The sequence below is a fragment of the Pongo pygmaeus genome, chromosome 6, assembly GCF_028885625.2.
Source record: "Pongo pygmaeus isolate AG05252 chromosome 6, NHGRI_mPonPyg2-v2.0_pri, whole genome shotgun sequence".
Taxonomy (NCBI): Eukaryota; Metazoa; Chordata; class Mammalia; order Primates; family Hominidae; genus Pongo; species Pongo pygmaeus.
The window spans coordinates 60,428,887-60,443,231 of NC_072379.2; the positions used below are offsets into that span (position 1 = coordinate 60,428,887).

A 14,345-nucleotide genomic window follows, 5' to 3' on the forward strand; every position below is an offset into this window, starting at 1 on the left:
GTGGTGGATTTCTGCATCCATGAGGGAAGGGGCTGAGTTTGTGTCGGGGCAGACACCAAGGTAAAAAAGAAAGCACATGAGGCCTCCCCCATCCACCCCCTCCTCCAGAGAATTCGCAGAAAACCTGGGCAGGGCTTTGGATTTCCCTGGGCCATGGACCTGTGGGTTCTCACCAAGCTTAATCAGCTCTCTAAGGAGATTAAGGAACCCGGCGTTAAAAGATGACACCGGGGTTAAAAGAGAATGTGTGATTCTTCCCCAAAAGTAATTAAACAGTTTGATTGCACTATTTAGCATCAAATGCCACAGGAATGCACTGAAAAGCAAAGAATTAGGGAGTACCCATCCCCATTTGTGTTCACAAGCCTTACACAGCTCAAGTTCTTCCAATGAAATGTGGTAAAGTGGGACTGAAACAAACAAGTGCAGTTGATAATTCTTGTATACCTCCCCAGGCACACCCCCACTTCTTTCAAGGTTCCGGGACGGTCAAGCTTGTGCGGTGTAATCCCAACCCTGACCCTCTCCCATCTGCCCACACCCCTGGCCCTGCCACCAGGCTCAGCCATTTCTATGGACACATGGCAGGACGGGAGTGACAGGTTCTGATGTACTTTAAAAGATTGCTCTGTCTGCCTCTGGAAATTAGATTGGAGGGGAACAAAGTGGAACCAGAGAGACTCGATCAGAAGCTAATAGGAAAGTAACAATGGCAATCTGAGATTCGGGGCAAGGGGGTACTGAATTGGAGAATCAAGCAAGACCTTCAGAGGGCTCAGAAGTGGGCTGAAGATGAGAAATGGCTCCTAGGTTTCTGGTCTAAACAAACAAATGGAAGGCATAGGCCTTCATTCAGATGGGGAAGGCTGGAGAAGACGGTGTTGGGATGAGTAGGCAAGCCGAGGAGGAATGACCCAAGGCTACAGAAGCCAAGTTTCCAAGCCCTAATCTGCACAGTGCACCACCACGTTCTCACATCTCGCTTTGTATTCTCAATTCTATGTTCCTTTTCTTACAGAGGACCCGAAACTATGTAAGTGTTAGGCCCTTACAAAACTGGGGAGAGGATCAAGTACTGGGCAAGTTAATATGAAATGTCTGTGACAAACCCAAGAAGCCACAGTCAAATTCAATGTTAAATATCTAAACCTGGAGCTCTCAAGAGAGCTAGATATCCCCACCAGGGAATTAGTAGTTTATTAACAACACCTAAAGTCATAGAATGAAACCAGCTTGTCCTGAGTGTGTCATAGCCTCTGGATCACCCAGGAATAAGATACAAGTTCCTAGGTCTCATCCTAGAACTACTGAATTGGAATACTGAGACCCAGAAATCTGCCTTAACAAGTTTTCCAGATAATTCCTATGCACAAAAATGTTGGAAAACCACAGATCTAGGGAGAAAACATACAGAAAAGAAGAGGGCTCAGAACAGGCCCCAAGGAGCTGTCAATTGGAGGAATCAGAGAAACCAGAGGAACAAGTAAGGGAATGGAGCAGAGTGGCCAGATGAGTAGAGGAAAGCTGAGGAGTTCGGCATGATGAAGACAAAAATGTACCAAGAGGGTCGGGGGAGCCTGAAAGACTGCATCAGAGGGCAACGAGCCCTTGGATGGGAAGCCATGTGCAGGCAGGGCCAGGCAGGCCACACTGAACCATGTGCAAGTAGAGAAGCCCCAGCCAGAGAAACAGCGAGGGGGAGTTAGAGGCCTTGGGCCTTGGGAGAGGAATGAAAGTGCAAAGCAGTTCCAAGCAGTTGCCTTTGAGTTGTCTGTAGTATCCTCACATTAAGCCCCCAACTCCAATGCTAACTTAGGAAAGTTTCTCTTCTTTAAAACCAGCAACAGCTGAAGCACAAAGGGATGAATTTGCAAGAATACTGTAAAGCTTGAAAGAATCATGACAAAGCCTTTCAAAGACTTTAGGGGATCTGCCACCAACAGAGTTGAAGCTAATGCATTCTAATTCTTAGTAGCTGATTTTAGCTGAGGAGGATTCTTAATCAATGTGTTACCTCTGATCTCCCTTCCTTTAGGGTCCTCTCTCTCTCTCTCTCATTTCTGAGACTATCAGAAACAGGTTTTTTGGGATTTTTTTTTTTTTTTTTTTTTTTTTGTTTGAGACGGAGTCTCACTCTGTCGCCCAGGCTGGAGTGCAGTGTGATTTCGGCTCACTGCAACCTCCGTCGCCCTCCCACCATGTTGGCCATGCTGGTCTCAAACTCCTGGCCTCAGGTGATCCACCCGCCTCGGCCTCCCAAAGTGCTGGGAACCACCCTGCCAGGCCAGAAATAGATTTTGCCTAGAGATGGCAAAACTGGGGTCAGAACTCCAAGCCCAGCCTTTGTGGGTATGCAGCAAAAGTGGTCACCAGGGAGCAGGGAGTAACAGAAACCGAGGGTGCACCCTGCAGAAAGCAGCCATGCTGGTGAAAACAAAGGATAAGAGTGCACAACACACAAGACGAGTAAGGTATTACCCAAGGGTCCTGGGCTATACGTAGGCCAGGCTGAGGCGTACTGTGCTTAAGAGAGAAGCTGTACAAAAATGTGAAAGAGGAGGCTTGCTGCACACAGAGGGAGACCATGTGAATGGAAACACAATGCTGAGGTGGGGTTGTCTTGGGGCGGCAGAGGTGGCCCCCATTGTCACTGCTGGTGCCAGCCTGGGTAGAGTCCATCTCCTGCCTGCAAAGGAGTTGGCTCTCAAGGTCACATCAGGGCAAGTGCCCTACACTGATGAGAGCTGTATAAGATTCTGGGCCTACACAGCTTGAGATGGGTCTTTCTGTTTCTCTGATACCCAGAGAACTTTGGCCACATGCTAAAGGGACCTTTGCAGAATCAAGGAAGCATAAAAAGGCACAAAGAAGGAAAATGCACACCTGAGATGGAAAATGGGAAAGGAGATTGGAAAAAAAGGAGATGAAAATAACCTCACACCACTGATGTCAAAGTTAAAATGCTCTGAGGTATTTTACAAAGCCCTGGTTGTCTACGGTATAAGGGAAAAAATGTATGACCCAGTCCCCAAGTTACAGCCTTTTATAAACTACATGGATTATGTCTGAGGATCAGAAGTGGAAACCTCAGAGTCCTATGCCTAATGATGTACCCAGTATGACTTTTAAATTTTTCCCTTAATAAAAAACTTTTAAATCAGAGAGAGTGCATCTTGGCTCTAAAAGCAAACCCAATGGTGGGACTCTTAAAATAAAGTACTGGAAAAAAAATGGGTATGGGAACAGCTGTTGGCTCAAATCCTGTCTCCTCCACTTGTTCAAGTCATGAAATATCTCTGAATTGTCAAAAATGGCTGTAGTATCTCCTATATCACAGGAATAATGAGATAATGTAAACTGAAGTACCCAGGACAGTGTGTGATACATGGTGAGTATTGAATAAATGTTTCCATCTCCTTCCTAAAACATGCCATGCCAAATAAACACAAAATGTTCCTGGAAGCATGTCAGAAAGCCTTGTCACACTCCTTGGACACAGGACTTGTCCTGGGTGAAATCTGTCTTTGGCCTTTGGTGCCCCCTTTGGTTCCCCCTCACCCTCTTTTTTGTTCTCCCATCCCCAGGAATCCAAAGCTTCTTAAGGCACAGCACCTTGGAAGATATTAGGAATTTATTAGGCCTTTCCATCCTGAATCTAAAAACGGGCTCAAGACTTCCCTTTTGTATCTTCCTAAGGGATTCAGACAGCATAAGGAAAAGAAAAAATCAAGGACATGACATTTGTAGTTCATTATAAATTCTGCCTTACCAGCCAGCTTTCTTGAGCACAAGAGAATATACACATTTAACTATATAAATGAATAACATAAGATCTGGCCTTGTTAATGCCAGAAAGCCTGGTTAGACATACACTCTGTGTGTGGTTTTTGGGGGGATCTGGGAAGGGATAGTGACGCTGAGAAAACACCAATGAATACCAATGATGAAGTAACAAAGTAACATAACTAGTTTTAAGCTATACTCAGAAAACACAACTAAACTGAGAGATGACGGCTTTTTTTTTTTTTTTTTTTTTTTGAGACAGAGTATCACTCTGTCACCCAGGCTAGAGTGCAGTGGTACAATCTCGGCTCACTGCCACCTCCACCTCCCAGGCTCAAGTGATTCTCCCATCGCAGCCTCCCGAGTAGCTGGGACTACAGGTGCTCACCACCACACCTGGCTAATTTTTGTATTTTTAGTAGAGATGGGGTTTCGCCATGTTGGCCAGGCTGGTCTCGAACTCCTGAGCTCAAGTGATTCACCCACCTTAGCACTCCAAAGTGCTGAGATTACACAGTGAGAGACACGGCGCTCAGCCTAATTCTTCTAAAGCACTTAAAGACCACAAAATCCAGGGTAAATCACCCTTCTGAATTAAGCGATACTCTTGCTGCACACAACTCCTGCCTTCAGAGGTGGAGGCTGGGATAAACCTTTTAAAATAAGTAGCAGAAAAGGCAACTGGGAACACTCACCTGGAAATTCAGAGGACCAGGTCTTCCACTCTAGCAGAGACCAACCCCTCCCCAGGCAGTTCAGCTGGGAGGCTCTAGGCAGGAGGGCCCTGTTAATACTTCAAATCATTTTGTTATTTTTTTCCACAGGTTTTAAGTATTATTTTATTTCAGGATAACAGACTTATTATCTTTAAAAATAAGAGATTTAGGGCTAGATATAGTGGCTCATGCCTGTAATCCTAAATCCTTTGGGAGCCAAGGCAGGAGGATCACTTGAGGCCAGGAATTTGAGACCAAGCCTGGGCAACACAGCAAGACACAGTCTCTACTCCCCTGAGCCAAAATATATATATATATATTATTTTGGCACTTTGTTTTATTTTTATTTATTTATTTTTGAGACAGAGTCTCGCTCTGTTGCCCAGGCTGGAGTGCAGTGGCATAATCCCTGCTTGCTGCAACCTCCACCTCCTGGGTTTAAGCAATTCTCCTGCCTCAGCCTCCCGAGTGACTGGGATTACAGACATGCACCACCATGCCCAGCTAATTTTTGTATTTTTAGTAGAGATAGGGTTTCACCATGTCAGCCAGCCTGGTCTTGAACTCCTGACCTCAGGAGATCCACTCGCCTCAGCCTCCCAAAGTGCTGGGATTACAGGCGTGAGCCACCATGCCCGGCTTTTCTATTCTTAAAAGTTTTTTTGAAAACAGAGACAGGGTCTCACTATGTTGCCCAGGCTGATCTCAAATTCCCGGGCTCAAGCAGTCCTCCCACCTCAGCCTCCCAAAGGGCTGGGATTACAGGTGTGAGCCACTGCACACAGCCTGCACTTTTTATACATTAAAATTATTTCAAAGTTTGGGGAAAAAAAATAGAAATATAGGCCAGATGTGGTGGCTCACACCTGTAATCCCAGCAGTTTGGGAGGCCAAGTCAGGCAGATCACGAGGTCAGGAGTTCGAGACCAGCCAACACGGTGAAACCCTGTCTCTACTAAAAATACAAAAATTATCTGGGTATGGTGGTGCTCACCTGTAATCCCAGCTACTGGGGAGGCTAAGGCAGAAGAACTGCTTGAACTTGGGAGGCAGAGGTTGTAGTAAGCTGGAAAAAAAAACTGGAGGCCAGGCACAGTGGCTCACACCTGTAATCCCAGCACTTTGGGAGGCCGAAGCAGGTGGATCACAAGGTCCACCAGCCTGACCAACATGGTGAAACCCCGTCTCTACTAAAAATACAAAAATTAGCTGAGTGTGGTGGTGCATGCCTGTAATGCCAGCTACTCAGGAGGCTGAGGCAGAAGAATCGCTTGAACCCGGGAGGCAGAAGTTGCAGTGAGCCGAGATCGCACCACCGCACTCCAGCCTGGGCAACAGAGCGAGACTCCATCTCAAAAAAAAAAAAAAATTGCTGAAATCCTCCATAATGCCATTCCCTTTCCCTTTCTAATCTCACTCTCCATAGGTAATGACTATCTACAATTAGGGGCATATCATCCTTCCAGATTTTTTCAAAAAATAAGATTATATTTCTCCCACTGTTCTTCCACTTTGCTTTCATTACTTAATATACAGTATAGGTTGAATTGTGTCCTGCCAAAATGCATATAGTAAAGCCCTAGCCCCCAGTGTGTTGGTATTTGGAAACAGGGCCTCTGAGGGGTGATTAGGTTTAGATGAGGTTAAAAGGGTGGGGCCCTCGTGATGGGACTGGTGAGACACCAAGCAGAGACACCAAGAGCTTGTTCTCTTTCTCTCCTTTTCCACCATGTGAGGACGTAGCAGGAAGGCGGCTGTCTGCAAGCCAGGGAGAGAACTCTCAGTAGGAAACAAATCAGCCTGCATTTCCCAGCCTCCAAAACCCTAAGAAATAAACTTCTGTTGTTTAAGCCACCCAGCCTATGGCATTTTGTTATGGCAGCCCAAACTGACTAATATAATGCATAATGAACATTTTCCATTTTGGCTCATTTGGAGCAACTTCCTTTTTTCAAGTAGGCAAGTATTTCAGAGGGATAAGGTCCTAGAAGTGGAAGTACTCATCAGAAAGTATGCAAACTTTAAAATGTTATGGATACTGCTAACGTGCCTTTCCAAGAGATGGTACCAATTTACACTCTCCGCCAGATACAGTGACAATCTATTTTCCCACACCTTCATCAACACTGGATGTTACAAACCTAAGCAAAAATGGTTTCATGGTTTTTAATCCACACTTATCTGATTATTAATGAGATTAAGCATTTTTACATATATATGTGAATTATCTATTAATAGCCTTTGCCCATATTCCTACTGGATTGTTTTTCCTATTGATTTCTAAGAGTTCATGCCTGTTATAGATATTGCAACTATTTGCTTTACTCCTTTGTCATCTGCCTTTTTTTTTTTTTTTTTTTTTTTTGAGACTGAGTCTTGCTCTGTTGCCCAAGCTGGAGTGCAATGGCACGATCTCGGCTCACTGCAACCTCCACCTCCCGAGTTCAAGTGATTCTCCTGCCTCAGTAACTCGGATTACAGGCACCTGCCACCATGCCCGGCTAATTTTTGTATTTTCAGTAGAGATGGGCTTTCACTATGTTGGCCAGGCTGGTCTCGAACTCCTGACCTCAAGTGATCCACCTGCCTCAGCCTCCCAAAGTGCTGGGATCACAGGCGTGAGCCACCGCGCCCAGCCCTGTCATCTGCCTTTTAACTTTGTTTATGGTATTAATATATTCTTCCTTTTTAAAAAATGTGTTACATATATAGCTATAATATGTATAACATCCATAAACATATACTAAGGCATGTAAAGCAACATATAGAGCCAGCTTTATGAAATAAGAGGTGAGAGAGAGGTGGCAGAGGTGCAGCCATTATTTCTTGATATTTTACATGTATTTCTAAAAAATTACTTATAACTAAGGAGAGACAAACGAAGGGGCAGGTATGGAAGGCCCTGAAAAATCTGTTTCCTGCAGAGGAAGAAAGATGTGAGGAAAGAAGGAAGGAGGGTGACCTGGGGGAAATCCCACCTGCCAGTCTGCAGTGGGGAAGGACAGATTGGGGGTGCCTGAGCTGTGAAGATGGGAAATGTAGCCAAAGGTCATGTTCAAATAAACTACTAGACAAGAAGTATAATCTTTCATGAAATTAAGTCTATCAATATTTTCCTTTATGGTTTCTGAATTTTATTAAACTTGAGGTCTTTCCTATGTCAAAGTTATTTCTAAAAACCATCTTCTGGCCAGCCGCGGTGCCTTATTCCTGTAATCCCAGCACTTTGGGAGGCCGAGACGGGCGGATCACGAGGTCAGGAGTTCAAGACCAGCCTGGCCAAGATGGTGAAACCCTGTCTCTACTAAAAGTAAAAAAACTAGCCAGGTGTGGTGGTGGGTGCCTATAACCCCAGCTACTTGGGAGGCTGATGCAGAGAACTTCCTGAACCCAGGAGGCAGACGTTGCAGTGATCTGAGATTGTGCCACTGCACTCCAGCTTGGGCGACAGAGCGAGACTCCGTCTCAAAACAACAAACAGCTCTTTAAAACCATCTTCTATATTTACATATATTTTAATATTTATAATTTTGGTTTTGACATTTAATCTTTAAATGGAATTTACTTTTGTGAATGGTATGAGTCAGGGATCTAATCTTTTCCAAATTGAGAGGCAATTTTCCCAACAGACTTAATAACAGTCCATTTTATCATACACTCAATTCCTGTCTTTACAATGGAACCATTTCTCGACTTTCTATTTGTAGTCCCAGATGATATATACTTTTTAAAATTTTTTTTAGACATGGGGTCTATGTTGCCCAGGCTTGTCTTGAACTCCTGGCCTCAAGCAATCCTCGGCTTCAGCCTCCCAAAGCACTAAGATTACAGGCGTGAGCCACCTCGTCCTACCTCCAGGTGATATATTTTGATAGCTGGCTGAACAAGCCTCTCCTCAATATTCTTTTTCAAAAATGTATTGCCTACTAGTACAAATCTATTTTCCAGGTAAGCTTTATTATTATCAGTTTGTAAAATTTAAGTCGTGTTAAAAGTCTGGCCTAAACTATTAAAGGTCTCATTACCTCTTAGGCTTTTCTTATTTTTCTTATCATTATTATTTCTTTTTAGAGTTGGGGTCTCACTCTGTCACCCAGGCTGGAGTATAGTGGTGAGATCATGGCTCACTGCAGCCTCCAGCTCCTAGGCCCAAGTGATCCTCCTACCTCGACCTCCCAAGAAGCTAGGACTACAGGTGTGCCACCACACCCAGCTTTTGCCCAAGCTGGTCTCGAAGTCCTGACCTCAAGCAATCCTCCCACCTCAGCCTCCTCAGTCACTGAGATTACAGGTGTGAGCCACCACAACCCAACTCTTTTAGTCTTCTTTTGTCATTGGAGCATCAACCTTCAGCCAGGAGATGGCTTACTTTCCAGTGAGCCACATACTATGCAAAAATCTCAGACTTTAGGGAATTTGGGGGTTATTTGTATTTATTTATTGATTGATTGATTGATTGATTTATGAGACAGTCTAATTCTGTTGTGCAAGCTGCAGTACAATGGTGCAATCACAGCTCACTGCAGGCTCAACCTCCTGGGCTCAAGCGATCCTCCCACCTCAGCTTCTTAAGTAGCTGAGACCACAGGCATGCGCCACCACACCCGGCCCAGGGAATTTTGTTTGAATTTCTAAATCTCTTAGCAAAAACTTTCCAATACGACAATTCTACCAAGAGGTCTGAATGGCTGCCTGTGCCTCAACCAATGCATGTCTGCAACATTCCTCTTCTTCTCCCCAAACAGCTTTTCTTTTCCTGGCTCACATCTCTCCGAGTTGTAGATTCCCATACCAAATCAGAGTAAAGTGGCTCAGCTAACAGGATCACATGCTAAACGATGTCATATTTTGACAGGCACTTCCAGGCAGCTTTGCTGGCCTCATGCATCGGACAGCTTGGTGAGAGAGCTGGGGGTCTCTAGCAAATCATAATTTATTGATCTGGCACCACTTAATCCACAGGGAACTATCAGGCTATAATGGAAAGAATATGAGACTGGAAGTTCAGGCACCTGAGTTTGAGTCCCCTTTTTACCTCTAATTAGCTGTGTAGTTCAGATTAAGTTATTCTGCCTCTCCATTGGGCCTTGGTAGCCTCATTTGTAAAATGAGATTATTAGAATACAATGGTGAGTAATGATTTTCTTTCCACCATGGATGACCACGTAAGAATCTGAAGAAAGCTACAGATTCTCTCCCCCAGAATAACGCACTTTTGCAAATGAATATGAAATCAGGCTAGCCACAGTAGCTCACACCTGTAATCCCAGCACTTTGGGAGGCTGAGGTGGGTGGATCACTTGAGCTCAGGAGTTCAAAACCAGCCTGGGCAACATGGCAAAACCCCATCTCTACAAAAGTATCAAAAAAAAAAGTAAAAATGAAATCATATATTTGAAAGGGGTTCACAGATCTGATAAACACTATTTCCCTATCCCCAGAGGCAAGATCACTGAGGCCTAGCACAAGCTTTTAAAAGTAACAGAGACTACAATAGAAATATATACAGAATCACAAAGCCTTGAGTAAAGTTGAATCACTTATAGAACTAAAAGCATCTCTTCTGCAGAAACTGGGAGCAAGGAGTAGTTACTTAGGGAAAAATAAATATAAGTACCAATAGGAGTTGCCCTTGATTGAAGCCTGGCTAAGCCCTTTACATTCGCAAGTGGGTGGCTGAGAGTTACTACTGATTCCAGACCCAGGCTCCTAGTTCAAATTTTGGCTCTCACATTACTAGTTGTTTGACCTTGGGCTTTGTGCCTCAGTTTCCACATCTGTAAAAAGAAAGAAGAAGGGGAGAAAAATACCTATCTCAAGGGTTGTTAACGTACTTAGGACACTTGTAATGGGGCCTGCCACACAGTAAGCCCTAGATAACTATTAGCTTATAACAGAAATAAGAAATCTGACACACATTGGTTGGGTAGTTAAAACTGTAAGCTGAGTTTAGAGAAATCATAAATACTTTGATGCCTTAGTTTCCCCAGAGGTAAACTGAAGACAATAACAGAATCTGCTTTATAAGTCTGTTGTGATGCTTAATGAGACTGCCACATAAAAACTCTTTCACAATGCCTGGCCCATAATTAAGTGCTCGATAATGTCACGATGCCTGGAATATAATAAGTGCTCGATAAATGTCAGCTGTTGTATTAACAGTTCTGGGAGGCAAAGATTACAAACGCCCTTTTTTATTTCTGAATAATAGACAACTCAGAGAGTGTTAAGTGCCCTGCCAACAAAACTATACTTAGAAAATTATTATACCAAGATTTCAACTCAGATGGGTCTGGAATCACAAGTTCTAACCACTACACTATATACCTTCCTCTTTGAACAGGGCTTAGAGAACAGAAGAGCTAATTCATACCTACTAGATTACTAAGAAAAAGATGTTTGGAGATAACAATGCCAAATTTGGGGGATTCCCCACAGAGTCAGCCACGAGCTTGGCCAAAAGCCCTTCTCCGCCATGCTAGGAAATGAAAATCTGCATAGACTGGTGCCTGTTCTCAACCAGTTGTCTGCCTTTCACCAAGTGGTTGTGAAACCACAGCCCTGTCACTAAAAACGGAAAAAAGAAGTCATTTTCCCCAGTAACTTAACGAGCAAAATGAAGCCTTAAAATGAAAGTAGTGATCCTAGGGCTGAGAAAAGACATCCACTGCTCCAAAGCCCAGCAGAATTGCTGTAGAACACTAACGTTACTCTTTGATTAACATACTTTTATTTTTTTAATGAACGTGCTTATTTCTATTATTTTAGGTTACCTAACTCAGGGATCCTTCCCATTAGTAAAATAAGAGGAAGTGTGTACCAGCCTGGAGGGGAGACTCCCTGGTGGGGCACAGTGTCAGCCTGAGCAAGTCCCACTGTCAACACTGATGTCCTCCCCAGTTAAATGGTAATCAAAAGTGAGAATGAAACGAACTGGCAGCAGAAACAGGACGACCAGTTGAGTCCATGCTAATCACTGATATTTCACATCTTTACACAGTTTCTTCTAGATGTATTTTATTTTTGTATTTTTATTAAAAACTGCCCTATCGGTCAATCTCAAGTCTACCCTTCCTTTAAAAAATAGTAATAAAAGGCCGAGTGCGGTGGCTCACCCCTGTAATCCTAGCACTTTGGGAGGCCGAGGTAGGTGGATTGCTTGAGCTCAGGAGTTCCAGACCTGCCTGGGGCAACATGGCAAAACCCTGCCTCTACAAAAAAAATACCGAAGTTAGCCAGGGGTGTGGTGGCCCGCACCTGTGGTCTCAGCTACTCGGGAGGCTCAGGTGGGAGGATCACTGAAGCCTGGGAGGCGGAGTTTGCAGTGAGCCAAGATCGCACCACTGCAATCCAGCCTGGGTGACAGAATAAGACCTTGTCTCAAAAGAAAAAGAAAAAAGTAAATAATATTAAGAATAATGAAGGTCCAGCTATGTATAGGAATAGGCATCACTGGAAGTGACGGCAGAGGCAAGGCAGGAGTCCCTGATCTCACCTCCACTCTCTCACTGAGGAGCCCCTGCAGAAGCTAGTCAACTATCCAAGCAGTCCCTGCTTCTTCCTGGTGAAGGCCTCAGCCTCCGGCCCAGCCCCCTCCCGGGAGAGGAGGGGGAGCTTATGCAATCCAAACCCAGTTCCCAGGCCCCAGAGGTGGAGTAACTCCGGGGTGGAAGTCAGAAGCCCGCCAGTTGTAGGCCTGGTTCTGCTCCCCTCTGGCTGAATGATCCTGGTCACAACACTCGGCCTCCCTCGGCCTTTGCCTCCCTGTCTGTAAAATGAAAGGTTTGATGGAGATCATGTGCAAGCCTCGTCCCCGTTCTAATTTTCTGATACCATCATTTTTAACGTGTCTTGTAGAGATAGAAGCCCTTCCTTTCAGCAGGACATGTTGCTCCCCATTCCGTGACGATCCCCCTCAATAATCCGTGTAATTTGAGAAAAGTATGATGCATCGGAACTGAAAAACAGGCTGTTGCTTTCCTGGTCACCAAATCTGATAATCAGTCAATTATATGGATTTTCCCTTGGGCCTTCTCCCTCAATCCCACAATCCCACGAATAAACCTGCCTACCCCTCCCAATTCCTCAACTCAAGGCTACCCGTTAATGAATGAATAAAAAAAAAAAAAAAAAAAAAACCCGCCTCCCCACCCCCTTCTACCAGGCCTGGTGTAAGGTGCCACAGCACTTCTTCCGTAATCTAGAATCCACCTCTGCCCCACCTTCTCCCCGGGGTGTCTTTTTAGCCAAGAATCCCTGGATCGACACGCTCCATCTCCCCGCTCCACCGCGCCAGCTGATCATTTCTCCCCGCCCGGCACACCTCGGCTGAAAAGGAGGCGGCTCCTCTGCTCCAAGCCCAAGGGACCCAAACCTCTTTCCAGCCCGCAAGGGTGCGGGCACCTGGGAACAGCGGGAAGGGCCCGCGCCTCTGGAAAAAAGGACCGCCGTCCCCACCTGGGCGGTGCAGGGGAGGCCCCCTCAGCGGGTCTCTTGTCACTTACGGGCGGCTCCTCCGGGCAGAGCAGAGCAGGGCCGGGCCGGGCCGGGCTTGCGGACCGCGGAGTTTGCTGACTCAAAGGCGCGCGGCAGCGGCAGCGGCGGCAGCAGCGGCGGCGGCGAGCGCCCAGGAGCGCACACGAACGCAGCGCCGCGCTCCCCGCGCACGTAGCGGCCCCGCGCCCGCGCTCAGAGCCAGCCGTCCGCCTGTGGCCGCCACGCCTAGTGCTTCCGCCGCCTCCGCGCAGCCCAGCCCAGGTGCGCCCCCACCCTGCCGAGCTAGCCTCCTGCTTCCTGAAATTGAGTTAGGGAGGAAATGCCCCCATTAGTCCGGACGCTGAGGCTGGAGGTGATCCAGCAGCACCCTTCGGAATTCGCCACCTGAGTCACCTTAAGCTTCCTAACCCCGACCCCACAGTTATGGGGAGGATTGCCGATGGGGAGGAGGACGGATAAATAACGTGATAAACAAGAATGGCAGAATGTTCATAGCATCTAGGTGGTGGGCTTATGGGTGTTTATATAAAATTATTTCAATTTTTGTCTATGTTTGAAATGTCTCTTAATAAAACATTTGGGGGGAAAGCTAATGAGATCTGCCAAGGGACCTGACTGAGGAAAGCATTTCCCAAACGGCACCTGAGGCTGGGTCTCCACACCTGTTTGCATGGGAAACCACAATCATCATTTAAACTGCTAATAAGTGACTGAATGACACAGAATAATAAACATAGCCTAATATTTCATTTTTCAAGCATGAATTTTCCCATTAGACAAAGCTTGTCGCTGATCATCCTCCAGGGACCATTCCAGGCCCACCTGAAAATGCATCTGTTCACCATACCTACATTAACTCCCTAACAAAACGTGTAAAAATATACAATGTTGTGTCTTAACATCTTGGATCTTGAAGTTGTATTGCTGAACCCTCAATCGTTGGTATTTAATTTCCTAAAATTGCACCCGAGTCATGACACACAAGTGAATGCAACCATGATCACTTTTGAAAATCAAATTAAGCTGGTGTGGTGGCTCACGCTTGTAATCCCAGCACTCTGGGAGGCCGAGGCGGGTGGATCACAAGGTCAGGAGATGGAGACCATCCTGGCTGACATGGTGAAACGCCGTCTCTACTAAAAATACAAAAACTTAGCTGGGTGTGGTGGCACGCACCTGTAATTCCAGCTATTCAGGAGGCTGAGGCAGGAGAATCGCTTGAACCCGGGAGGCGGAGGTTGCAGTGAGCCGAGATCATGCCATTGCACTCCAGCCTGGGCGACAGAGTGAGATTCTGTCTCGAAAAAAAAAAGAAAGAAAATCAAAGTGTATTTTTTATATTCTTGTCCC

General features: G+C 45.6%; 1 protein-coding gene across 4 annotated transcripts in view; it reads right to left on the bottom strand.

Annotated features, from left to right (window-relative positions):
• SNX10 (sorting nexin 10) overlaps positions 1–13,226 on the bottom strand; it is an 85,345-nt gene extending 72,119 nt beyond the window's left edge. The window contains exon 1 of one of the 4 annotated variants that reach the window (XM_063667457.1): positions 13,004–13,222. The gene's annotated coding sequence lies outside the window, so the exon portion shown is untranslated. Of the gene's footprint in view, positions 1–4,478; positions 4,578–13,003 lie in introns of those variants that run through there. The other 3 variants (XM_054495881.1, XM_063667459.1, XM_054495884.2) reach the window with 3 other exon arrangements.
• Between the last annotated feature and the right edge of the window lie 1,119 nt (positions 13,227–14,345).